The 13602-nt window shown below is 43.4% G+C and overlaps 1 pseudogene; it reads left to right on the forward strand.

The window, feature by feature from the left end:
- The first annotated feature begins 5107 nt into the window (after nucleotides 1–5107).
- LOC147376131 (small ribosomal subunit protein uS2 pseudogene) lies at nucleotides 5108–9600 on the forward strand (annotated as a pseudogene).
- The last annotated feature ends 4002 nt before the right edge of the window (nucleotides 9601–13602 follow it).

Below are 13602 nucleotides of genomic sequence, written 5' to 3' on the forward strand. Positions count from 1 at the left end.
AAGCTCCATGATGGTGGGGAATTTGCTCTATTCACTGTTGAATCCCCAACATGTAGAGCAGTGCCTGGCACTTAGTTGGTGCTCGATTAACATTGGCTGAATGAATGGGTGAATGGGTGATTCTTGTGGCAAATGCTCTGTGAGGCATTTTAGGTTCACACCTCACTTCATCCTTACATACCTGTGTCATTATCTTCATTGCACCAAAGAGGAAATAAATGCTCAGAAGAGTTCCCAGAACTCATGGCTGGTAAATGGTAGTCAGGATTTGAACTCAGTTCTAAAGGGTTCAAAGCCCTTGCTGTTCACATAAAACCAGACCAAAGGAATCAAACATATCACCCTTCTTAGAAAGATTTGCACTTTAAATGACATGGGATGGAGGATATGGTGAAATACTGAATCCCTATTGGTGAGATTTCATCCACTCTAGCATTAGACCTTCTCCAACCCCTCAAGCCATTCACCTAGGTGCCCCCACTATGTCTGCAGCAGGCAGCTCCACAAGGTACCTCTTTATGCAGCCAGCTTGGGAGAGCATCCCCAACAAGAGCTGTCATTGTTAGCTTGCTGTGCTAACTCTGTCTCACTTGCAGCTAGACACTTACATCTTAACCAGAACAGTAGTGCCGATGGATGAGACATCTCTCCAGGGCTGCTCTAGAATTGTGATAGAATCAGCAATCCCACTTTTGCCCACCTCTCCTCCCCTTGAGTGGCCTCAGGACCACCCCTCATCTTTGTTGAAGTGCCCTTCTCCTGCCATTCACGTCCACAGCCTTTCTTTCATTTCATATACATGATGCCCACAGTTGCCTTCTTCACTCTCGTGGACTCAAACATTCACACAGAACTGTTCCCCCATACTCAGCTTCAGATGGGAAGAACTGAGGGCTCTGGAGGGTAGTTGGGTACAGCACTACAGGTTTGGGGAACACCTTGAAGAAGCTGATAATGTCCGGAAAGGAAGGGGTAGTTTTGAGAAACAGTACATTGGCTAGTGGGTCTGCATTGTGGATGAGTGTGGAGAAGGCTGGGAGTGGAGGAGCTACAAAGGTCAGCTACAAAGCTCAAAGCTACAGCTACGAAGGTCAGGTGGGCAGGCAGTGGAGGAGGCGGAGTGAGGCATGGTCCTGGATCCTAAGCACAGAGCAGAGCTTTAAGGGTGCTTCAGCATGGTCCTCCACAATCCTCCTTCCCCTACCCTGGATGAATCAATTCCTGGCCAGTGATGTTTCAGAAAGCCACCCAGTCAAACTTTTTGGTTTTGCTTGATAGCCGGATTCTTGCCTCCAACTGAGGTGTGAATATATGGAATTTCACCTGCTGGGCAGCCTCTATTCCACATGCCTTCTCACCTCCCAGGACTCCCAGGCTCTCTCCTGTCTCCTGCTCCTCCACCCCAGTGAAGATCTCACAGATTGCTGGTAGCTGAGGAATCCCAGCATCACCACCTGCCAGTTGAGGAGCATAACCTCTCTAAGACCTCAGTCTCCTCTGTGTGGAACAGGAAATTCACCTCTTCTGGCCATTAAGGAAAAGAGTGAATTCAATGTGAAGAAAATGAGGTTTTCTCTCAGGACGAAGAGAGCTGGAAAGAAAGTTATTTCCATCCTAACCATTAGGAAAAGCTGGATAAGCTATAAAATTATACCTTTTATAGAGCTCACAAGTGATCTGTGTTAACAAGGCAACTAGGTAAACCAAATTCTGAGGAGGAAGAAGTCCACTGAAGGCAAGGTGGGATGCACACAGTGCCTCTCCTTTGGCAGAGCCTGGGAGAATGAGGAGGCTGCTAAGCAAACAATTAAAAAGTAAACTAAGAGCTTAACACACTCTTGGAGGCCAAGCGTGGGTCAGCACATCAGTTTGGAATAGTGGGGGCCATAGACACCAGGAGAGCTCACGTCACTTGTAAGTGCTTCTTTCTGAGCCTCTCCTGGGTGCCCACAGCAAGAATGGAGGCAGGGCAGCAGATTGATGAGTCTCCTCTGACACAGGAGGGAAGAAGGTAATGAGGGCTGAGTGGGACAGGCTCAAAGCCCTGCTTGCTTCTTTGGATCCTTTTCTCCTATGAAGCAAAAGCCTTAAGCTAGTGAGGAAGAGAGAGTGCACCCTCTAGATGCATAGCTTCTGGGAGAAGAGGAGGAGTAAAACCCATGTTTCTTGGGAGAATATAGGAAACTCTCCCCCAGGAAATAGGCAAAGAACCATCACTGCTAGAAGAGTAGGAGTAAAAATCTTCTACCCCCAGGGACAGCAAGAGAGATCTTGGGTCCAGAATTCTACACTGATGCCAAGAAAACTGCATGACTGGAAAGAGATAGATCAATGGAACAAAATAGAGAGCCCAAAAGTTGACCATATGAATACAGTCAACTGGTATTTGACAAAGGATCAAAGGCAATACACTAGAGCAAACAATCTCTTCAACAAATGGCCCTGAAACAACTGGACATCCACTTGCAAAAAAGATGAATCTACACACATCACCCTTCACAAAGATGGACTCAAATGGGTTAAAGACCTCAATGTAAAACACAAAATTATAAACTCCTGGAAGATAACAGGAGAAAACCTAGACGACTGGGATACGGTGAGGACTTAGACACAACAACAAGGGCTCAATCCATGAAAGAAATAATTGATAAGCTGGACTTTATTTTAAAACTTCTGCTCTGTGAAAGATAAGGTCAAGGTAATGAAAACACAAGCCACAGACTGGAGGAAAATGTTTGCAAAAGGCATATCTGATAAAGGACTGTTACTCAAAATATACAAAAACTAGTAAAAGTCAACAATAAGAAAACAAAAAAACCCACTAGAAAATTGGCCAAAGACACTTCAGCACTGCCATGCAGATGGCTAAAAAGTATATGTAAAGATGCTCTACCTTATATATCATTTAGGAGATGCAAATTGAAACAAGACACCACCACACACCTGTGAGAATGGCCACAGTCCAGAACTCTGACAACACCAAATGCTGTGGAGGATGCGGAGCCACAGGAACTCTCATATATTACTTGTGGGAATGGAAAATGGTACAGTCACTTTGGAAGACAATGTGGCAATTCCTCATGAAACTAAACATACTCTTACTATATGATCCAATAATTGTGCTCCTTGGTATTTACTTGGAGTTAAAAATATATGCCTATACAAAAACCTGAACACAGATGTTGATTCATAATTGCGAAAACTTGGAAACAACCAAGGTGTTCTTCAGTAGGTGAGTGGATAAACTGTGGTAAATCCAGACAATGGAATATTACCCTATACTAATAAGAAATGATCTATCAAGCCATGAAAAGATCTGTGGGAACCATAAAGGTATATTATTAAGTGAAATAGACCAATCTAAAAGAGTTATGTCTGTATATAGTTGTATGATTCCAACTATATGACATTTTGGGAAAGGTAAAACTATAGACAGTAAAATAACCCGTGGATGTCAAGAGTTGGGGAGGGATAAATAGTCGGTGCACCAAGCACTGTTAGGGCAGTGAGAATACTCTGTATGATGTCATAACAATAAATACATGTCACTGTGAGAGTACGTGTTAGTCACTCAGTTGTGTCTGACTCTTTGTGACCCCAGGGACTGTAGCCTGCCAGGCTCCTCTGTCCCTGGAGTTTTCTAGGCAAGAATACTGGAGTGGGTATCCATTCTCTTCTCCAGGGGATCTTCCTGACCCAGGGATTGAATCCAGGTCTCCTGCATTGCAGGCTGATTCTTTGCTTCAGTCTAAGCCACCAGGGAAGCCCACATGTCACTGTACACTTGTCCAAATATTTGTTGAAATTTGCAACACCAAGAGTGATTCCTAAAGTAAGCTATGGACTTTGGGTAATGATGATGTGGCACTGTAGATTCATCAGTTATAACAAACCGATCACTCTGGTACAGGATATTGATAACAGGGAAGACTAAGCATGTATGGTATACATACATAGAATACATGGGACATCTCCATACCTTCTTCTTTATCTTCCTATGAATTTATAACTGCTCTAAAAGACAGTCTTTAAAAAAAAGTAATGAATTAATTAATAATGGATATAAAATGAAATCATGAAGAAATAATTAACACAAATGAAAGCAGGAAAAGAAAAAAAGCGAAAAGAACAAATCAAACAGAAAACGGCTAGCAACCCAGTAGATATAAAGCCAACCACATCAATAATTAAATTACTTGTAAATCACCCAGTTCTATTTATACTTTTTTTTTTTTTTTTTTTTTTTTTTCCAAAAATTTTATTTAAAAAAAAATCACATGCTCCCCATCCTGAACCCTCCTCCCTCCCAACCTCCCCATACCATCCCCCTGGGCCTTCCCAGTGCACCAGCCCCAAGCATCCAGCATCGTGCACTGAACCTGGACTGGCATCTCGTTTCATACATGACATTTCACATGTTTCAATGACATTCTCCCAAATCTTCCCACCCTCTCCCACAGAGTCCATAAGACTGTTCTATACATCAGTGTCTCTTTTGCTGTCTCGTACACAGGGTTATCGTTACCATCTTTCTAAATTCCATATACATGCGTTAGTATACTGTATTTATGTTTTTCCTTCTGGCTTACTTCACTCTGTATAATAGTCTCCAGTTTCATCCACCTCATTAGAACTGATTCAAATGTATTCTTTTTAATGGCTGAGTAATACTCCATTGTGTATATGTACCACAGCTTTCTTATCCATTCATCTGCTGATGGACATCTAGGTTGCTTCCATGTCCTGGCTATTATAAACAGTGCTGCGATGAACATTGGGGTACACGTGTCTCTTTCCCTTCTGGTTTCCTCAGTGTGTATGCCCAGCAGTGGGATTGCTGGATCATAAGGCAGTTCTATTTCCAGTTTTTTAAGGAATCTCCACACTGTTCTCCATAGTGGCTGTACTAATTTGCATTCCCACCAACAGTGTAAGAGGGTTCCCTTTTCTCCACACCCTCTCCAGCATTTATTATTTGTAGACTTTTGGATCGCAGCCATTCTGACTGGTGTGAAATGGTACCTCATCTATTTATACTTTTAACTAAGATGAAATAACAGTGACCAGGTTTATCCTCCTGCCTGAAATTTTAAAACTTGACAAAACGATGTTTGAGACATTTCACATGAGGCGACAGAGAATAGTGATCCCTGATAGACAGGGAACAAACAAGGTGAGGCCTATGATTACCCAGGCTTACTTCCTTGGCCTACTGTGGTTAGGAAAGGCAAACCCAGAAAGCCCCAGAACAGCACATGAGATAAGGAGCCATTGCTCTGAATGTCCAGAAAAACTAGGCTAGAGTTTATCACAGAGAGTATCAGAGAGGAGAGGGCTGCACAGAGATGCTCAGAGAGTCCCTTTAAAGACTTGTGCAATGGTGATGAGTGCATTGATATGAGGAGAGTATTGAGACTAAGGAAAGGATCACTCACAAGGAGGAGAGGGAAAAGTACCTGGCACTCACACTAGCTACAGAGAGTGCCCGTTCCTGCGTCATAACCCGTGGGGTTATGTTCGCTACCCCATGTTGGGTAGTGTACTCAGAAATGTCTTCCTTGGTGTTGGGAAGCAACTAGCTTAAACATGACCCTGGTCCAACATAAAGTGTTTTAAAATGAGGACCTAAAAGGATTAAACAACTTCCAAGTAATTCTCACTGCATCCCAAAGCAATGCTTAGGAATATTTAAAGGAATACAAAACTATCTAACATTCAACAAGACAATTCACAATGTCTAGTATCCAGTAAAAAAAGTATTAGACATTCACTTTTTTATATGAAAAAATCAAATTAAAAATATATATTCTATTTATTATGAGAAATATATTCTACATGAAAGATATTTTCAGAGATTTATTCATATATTCAACAAACTAGTTTATTTTTTTCATCATTTAGATTTCAATTTCCATGATCTCATTTTAGATGTTACTCCTAATATTTATTTTTATTTTTTAAAGTGTATTTACTTTTAATTGAAGTATAATTGCTTTAAAATATTGTGTTTGTTTCTGCCATACATCGGCATGAATCAGTCATAGGTATACATATGTCCTCTCCCTGTTGAACCTCCCTCCCTTCTCCCACCTCCCACCCCATAGGCATCCGAAGGGCAGAAAAATATAATGACAGAGAATTGATACAGATGTTAAATTTAGCTGACAAGAACATTAAAATAGTGATTATAACTGAATTTCATAGTTTCAAAAATTTAAGTAGAAACATGGATAATATAAAAGAGACATGAATAAAACTTTAAGGATGAAAACCAAAAAATGAAAAAGTATGCTGGATAGGATTAACAACAGATTATACATTGCACATTAGAGGTTAACAAATTTGGATAGTTTCTAATGCTATGAGTTCACCCATAAAGCTATGAGTTCACATGAGTTTTTTTGAGTTCACTAATCTTTGTTCCAACAATGTCTAATCTTTTGTTAATCCTGTTAATTCTAGTTGGTATATTTTTTATTTCAGACATTATAGTTTTCATCTCTAGAAGCTCAACTTGAATTTCTTTTAAAGCTTCCATTTCTCTTGTTATCATGCTTAATTCCCCCCTCCGAGATTTTTAAAATTAATTTTTATTGCGGTATATTTAATTGTTGTGTTAGTTTCTGCTATCCAAAGTGAATCAGTTATGTGTATACATATATCCACTCTCTTTTAGATTCTATTCCCATATAGGTCATTACAGAATATTGAAAAGTCCCTATGCTGTACAGTGCGTTTTTATTAGTTATTAATATCCATTTTATTTATAGTAGTGTGTTTACATAAATCCCAATCTCCCAATTTATCTCTCTCCTCCCCTTTAATCCTTGATAACTGTAAGTTTTCTTTCTATGTCTGTGATTCTACTTCTGCTTTGTAAATAGTTTCATTTGTACTATTTTTTTAGATTCCACATGCAAGTGATATTATACTATATTTGTCTTTGTCTGATTTACTCCACTCAGTATGACAATCTTTAAGTCCATTTAAGTCCCTGCAAATGGCATTATTTCATTCTTTTTTACAGCTGAGTAATATTCCATTGTATACATACATAGTACATATATATGCTATATGTGTGTATGTATAGTATATATGTCAGAGAAGGCGATGGCACCCCACTCCAGTACTCTTGCCTGGAAAATCCCATGGACGGAGGAGCCTGGTGGGCTGCAGTCCATGGGGTCGTTAAGAGTCGGACACGACTGAGCGACTTCACTTTCACTTTTCACTTTCGTGCATTGGAGAAGGAAATGGCAACCCACTCCAGTGTTCTTGCCTACAGAATCCCAGGGACAGGGGGGCCTGGTGGGCTGCTGTCCATGGGGTTGCACAGAGTCGGACACGACTGAAGCGACTTAGCAGCAGTAGCAGCAGCATATATATGTATTACCTCTTCTTTTTCCATTCCTCTGTTGATGGACATTTAAGTTGCGTCTGTGTCCTGGCTGTTGTAAATGGTGCTACAGTGAACACTGTGGTACATGTGTCTTTTCAAATTATAGTTTTCTCTGGATAGATACCCAGGAGTGGGATTGCTAGATCATATGGTAGCTCTATATCTAGTTTTTTAAAGAAACTTCATACTGTTTTACATAATAGATGTGCCACCCCTAGCTTTTTGAATTACTGTTTTGAAGAGGTTTTGTTTGTTCTACTGATTCTATCATCTGTGTCAGTTGATATATTTCAAATAATAGATTTCCCTCCTCTTTATGAGCAACATTCCTCTGCTTCTTTATATGTTTGGTAATTTTTACAGGATCCCAGTTATTGTACTTTACTGGATGCTGCATATTTGTGTATTTCATAATACTCTTGACCTTTGTTTGGAACACAAAACACTTGGAAACACTTTGAGGCTTTCAGGTCTTGCTTTTAAGCTTTGTTTGGCACAACCAGAGCAGCATTTAATCCAGGGTGTTTTTTCTCCCCCGCTACTGAGGCAAGACCAGTCCAATTACACCACCCAGTACTTTATAGGTTATGCGGTTTGCCAGCCTGCATAACAGGTACTATTATGACCGATTGGTCATAACAGGTACTATTTACTGTGTGACTCTAGTATTGCCCCCTTTAATCGATTCAAGGGATTCTTTCCTCACACACGTGCACTCAACAGAACTTAACCGAATACTCAAGGGAAGCCTCTATTTTTCTAGAGTTCTCTTTACCTGTATCTTTCTCATCTCTGTTACTCTGCCTCCTTAAACCCTAGCTCTCTCTCTTCAGTGCAGGAAGCCCACTAGGCTCTGGTTCCATCTTCCCTGTGCCACGGCCTGAAAACTCTCTTTAGGCAGCAAGTTAGGGCAACAGTGGGGATTACCCAGCTGGTCTCCTTCATCTCAGGGATCTGTCTTCTGTTACATGATCCAACTTCTTGAAATCTGTTGTTTCATGTATTTTATCAGAATTTATAGTTACTTTATATGAGAGCATAAATCCAGACCTGTTAATCTACCTTGGACCTGGTGTTTTAAAAAAGCATTTAAAACAAAACATATGTTTGAAATTTTATTACTGAACTTAAAATGTCAAAATAATTTTTAAATTCAGAACTTAAAGTTTTTACACTCAAAAGAAAAAAAAAATATTATATCATGGAATTTACAATGTGTTTTTCAACTTTTCACATAGCTGAAAAACACATAACTCAAGTAACACTGCCAAGGAAGTTTTTTCTTTAGAGGGAAAGGTAGGGCCTGTCTGCACTACTCAGACAGGGATCCATCCGGCATTGTTCAGCATTTCCATAATAACTTAAAGGGAGTCCTTGATGTCCTGTAAATAAAGAAGAAGGATGGCCTCAAATTCCTTGCAGCAGAAACTCACTTAGGTAGCATTAACCTTGACTTACAAATTGAACAGTACATCTACAAAAGGAATCTCTGTGGCACCTACAACATAAAACTGGAGAGAACTTGGGAAAAACTTCTGTTGGCAGCTCTCATCATCATTGCCATTGAAAACCTGGCCGATGTCAGGGTCATATTCCCCAGGAACACTGGCCAGAGAGTTGTGCAGAAGTCTGCTGCCGTCACTGGAGCCTCTCTTACTGTGAGCACTGCACTCCTGAACCTGCACTAACCAGAGCCAGGCAGCCCTCAGGGAGCCAAGACTACCAGTGGTTACTGACCCCAGAGCTGACACCAGCCTCTCACAGACTCTCCTCTGCATTATGCGGACATTGCCATCCTGTGAAGCAACAAGTGAGCCCACTCAGTGGGTCTGATGTGCTGGGTGCTGGCCCGGGAAGTTCTGGGCATACATGGCACCACCTCCTGTAAACACCCATCAGAAATTATCCCTGATCTCTGCTTTTAAGGGATCCTGAAGAGATTGAAAAGGAAGAGCAGGCTCAGCTGAAAAGGCTGTGACCAGGGAGAGATTTCAGGTGAGTGGACTGCTCCAGCTCCCAAGGTCACTACTACTCAACCTGAGTCCAGACTGGCCTGAAGGCACAGGGGCCCTGGGTGCCTATTCAGCTATTCCCTACTTAAAAGCAGAGTGCTTAGCCCACCACTGAGGACTGGCTTTGCAGCTCCCACTTCTCAGGCCACTGAATGGATACAACCAACCACTAAGTGGTCTATAGTTTGATCTTCCATAAACTCTAAAAAACAGAAACAGGTTGATAGAAAATAAACAGCTTCTTACACATAAATAGGTAGATAGATAAAAGATAGACGATGAGAAAGTTTGACTTCCCTGGTGGCTCAGACAGTAAAGAATCTGCCTGCAGTATGAGAGACCCGGGTTTGATCCCTGGATTGGAAAGATCCCCTAGAGAAGGAAATGGCAGCCCATTCTAGTATTCTTGCCTGGAGAATTCCATGGACAGAGGAGACTTGTGGGCTATAATCCATGGGGTCGCAAAGAGTCAGACACGACTGAGGGACTAACACTTGATTTCATTCAAAAGGAAAGGTGGAAGGAAAGAAAAGTGTGCAGTGATCATTAATCAGACAAGGGAAGAAGGAATAAAGAAACAGCAAGAAAAAAATCTGTCTTCATTATCTATGACTAGTGCAGTGGGAAAGCCTGGCTGGGATCCAGAAGGCCTGGATTTAGCCTCTGTGATCTTGGAAATGCCACTTTAAACTGTTTGAGTTTTTGTAAAATATCTAACTTATAGAATTGCCAGGAAAAAACTATTAAATAATAGACTTACATGACTATTACAATGCCTACCACACAATAAAAAAGCAAAATAAACATTAATTCCTTCTCTCTGCCTGATCATTTATATGGTTCACAAATAAGCACAGTTACAGTAGAGATCCAGCTTTAAAATGTAGGTTTTATTACTATTCAGGTATAATAAGGCCAACAGATAAAGGGACAATTACCTTTGGGAAGGTAATTCCAAGAGGAAGGGGTACCCTACACCATGCACAGTCACACAGAGAAGCACCAGGGTCAGTCAGGAGGTAGGGAGAGTGGGAGGAACACATGGGCAGGAGCCTTTATTTTCTTGTGAAAAGGAACAAGCGAGGCAGGGTAAGCAGGCTTAGGATGGCTAGTTTGAATAATTTCAGCAGCATCTGGGATGCTGGAGCTGTCTCTACTTGTCCAGTACCCTACCCTGGGGTAATTAGGGCCGATGGATAGTGGTCCTGAGTGTGAGAGCCAGATAAGGCAGGAGGCTGGGTACGAGCTCTGGATGGGTTGCTTTGCCTATAAGGAACATTGCTTGTGAGTTAATGGTGACCCACTCCAGTACTCTTGCCTGGAAAATCCCATGGAGGGAGGAGGAGCCTGGTAGGCTGCAGTCCATGGGGTCATGAAGAGCTGGCTTAACTACTAGGAATTAGCTAGCCCTGAGGCGGGCAGGCTCTCCTGGGGCAGCAAGGCCCCCAGATGTCAAAGCATCAGAAATGCAGACAATAAAAAGGCATGATTAGCTCAAACCCTGATCACTAAGATGGATTAATGTTGCTGTCTTTTGATGACTCGATGAGGCCCTCCCCTTCTGCAGCAACCATGGAGACGGTTCTTGACTTGCAGGGAGTGGATCCGGCTGTGGGCCAGAAGCCGAGGGGGCCTCTTCCTTACACGCCTGTGTCTCCTCAGAAAGAATGAGCCCAGGCCAGCAGCAACAGAGGCTGGTTCACCTTCAGGAAACAATGCCACCTGGTGTCAGTCCAAGTAATTAGCTTAACGCGGTGCGTGAGATGTTATTCAAGTGCTTCTCATAAATAGGTAATGAATTACTGATGATGACACCCCAGATTAAAAACAACAGTGCAGAAGAAACTACCAGTCCCCAGAAGGCACGATTAGCCAGCCCATCCCTGTCCACCGTTGGCCTTGAGTGCGATCCTTTGCACTGCCCGGCAAGTAGAATCCCCTTGGGAATGCTTAGAAGGCCCAAGGTCATGTGCACGGACTGGTGTCTTTATCGGGCTCTCTGCCCCTGACTTCTCTCCTTTCCACTGATAACCAATGAAAAGGAGGGGCTGACTGAAGCCTGGGCAGCATCCTGCTTCTGGAATCTGAGTTCTACCTGACATTGAGCTGTCTCCCAGGCCCCCAGGTGATGAGAGCCACTGGGCCTGGGAGAGGGCTGCCCATCCCCAGGCCTGAGAGCAGCATCAGTGCCGACACCTAGCCCCACTGGGGTGTTAGTGCACTTGTCCCAGGGATCTTGGCTGCTCCTTTAGGTCCCCCTGGGCCTGATCACTTTATATGGAGCACATTTGCTTCCTTGTCCACAGATTACAATCCCAAGCCCCCCCAAAGCTATTTAATAGAAACTCCCACCATTTCCTCTCCTTTTTCAAGTCTCTATTTAGACTATTTAGACATCCCACACTCACCTCAAACAACTCTTGAATATAACAATTCTTAGACGTGGAAGAGACTGTAGAGAAGACAATGTTGGGGTCCCTTAGAGGCCGTTAGAGTCGGTTTGTCCATCCAAATGGTTTGCACGAAGTAGGGAATGTACATTTTCTGTGATTTCCATCTCAGACACTATCAGACACTCCAAGGGCTCCTGAGAAGCTGTCAGATACACCTCTCTCTAGCTCGACTCCCTCTCCTGGCCTCCCAGGCTCCGTCAGAGCCTCTTGCTTCCTACAAAACGCCCTTGAACCATCCACAGTCACCTCCGACTCATCTCTGTCTGCGCCTTTCCAAAGCTGGTCCTTCCACCCATCTCCTAAGTTACCCCTCCCTTCTTAAATTTTTAAATTTAAGATTTCTTCTCCCTGGTCTATAAACAGGCTTCAGGGTTTTCTGTGTTGAAACAAGACAACAGTGACCCATCTCCTGCACATGTCCCTGTCATGTCTCGCTGCCTCACACATTCTGCCTGTTTCTACCCACCTCTTGCTGTTCTCTCTGCTGTACTGTCAACCACGTGTAATCTCTGAGAGCCATATTCATTGTCAGTAGCTGATCTCCTCCAGAGTTGTAAACGCGCACTGCCGAGATGTGGCATTGCTGATGGATTAAAGGTGGGGGGTCTGTGGTCAGCCCATCTGAGGTCAAAGCCTGGCCCCACCTGTCAGCAGCTTCATGATGTCCTGCCACCCTTTCTATGCCTGAGCTTCCTTTGTAAAACGCAGATGATATAATCCCTAAAACATGGGTTGCAGTGAAGGATGAATCAAAACCTGTAAAATACCTAGCACAGGGTTGGTATTTAATAAATGCTTCACAAAGTGACCTGTTATTGTTTGTACCTGCACCTCCCAAAGGCACTTGCCCTCAACTTACCTGAAACTGAACTTGCTTTTTCTCCTGGAACTTCTTCCACTCTGTTCCCCATTTATGATTGATACATGCCTACAAAGGCTGCAATAACTCAGGCCCAATTGTCACATCAAGTTTCCTTTATCTCTCCTAAAGGGTCCCTCTGCCTTCACTTTTTCCCCAGAAAGCCACTCTCCAAACCATGAAGTCAACTCATCTTATTCGTCTCTGTGAAAACCTTCAATCAATGGCTCCCTATTGCCTCCCGAATAAAATCCACAGTTTTAAGCCCACCATATAAAGCCCTGAGAGCTCTGGACTCTGCCTCTCTTTTCCAGGTCGTGCCACCCGCCCCCACCCGTCCCAACCCTGCTTCCTCCCTTCTGCTCTCCCCTGGCCAAATTGCCCACAGTCCTCTGAGGAGCTCTGCTGCTTCAATGCTTCCTTCCTGTCCTCCCTGACACCAGCAGCATTTCACTGCCTCATCCCTCCAGACCTGCAGCTCCCAGCAGGCCTCCTGGGCCACCCTGCCCCAACTCTGCTTCGGTGCACCAGTCTCTGCACCTCCACCAGACTCGGCTTCCTGGATACACTCTGTCACACTTCTGTGCCTGTGCCCAGAATGCTTCCTCCCTCTTTATCTGTCAAATACTCATCCTTCAAGGTCTGCTCCCAGGGTCACGGCTGGGTGAAGCGACGCAGCGGCTTCTATAGGCTGCTCAGGTCCTGGTCCCAGTGCTCTCCTCTTCCACCTCAAGCCTCTGCTGAAGCTGCAGTCTCGCCCAGCAGCCCAAGATCCTCTGGGACAGTGAGGTGCACATGGCGCCCCCACCCCCATGCCTCATCCAACTTTGTTCTCTCCTGAGCCCTTGCTAAACCATCTGACATGATATACATGCTGCT

Source organism: Bos grunniens, chromosome 3 (genome assembly GCF_055505025.1).
Source record: "Bos grunniens cultivar Pamir isolate PY7600 chromosome 3, Bosgru_T2T1.0, whole genome shotgun sequence".
NCBI lineage: Eukaryota > Metazoa > Chordata > Mammalia > Artiodactyla > Bovidae > Bos > Bos grunniens.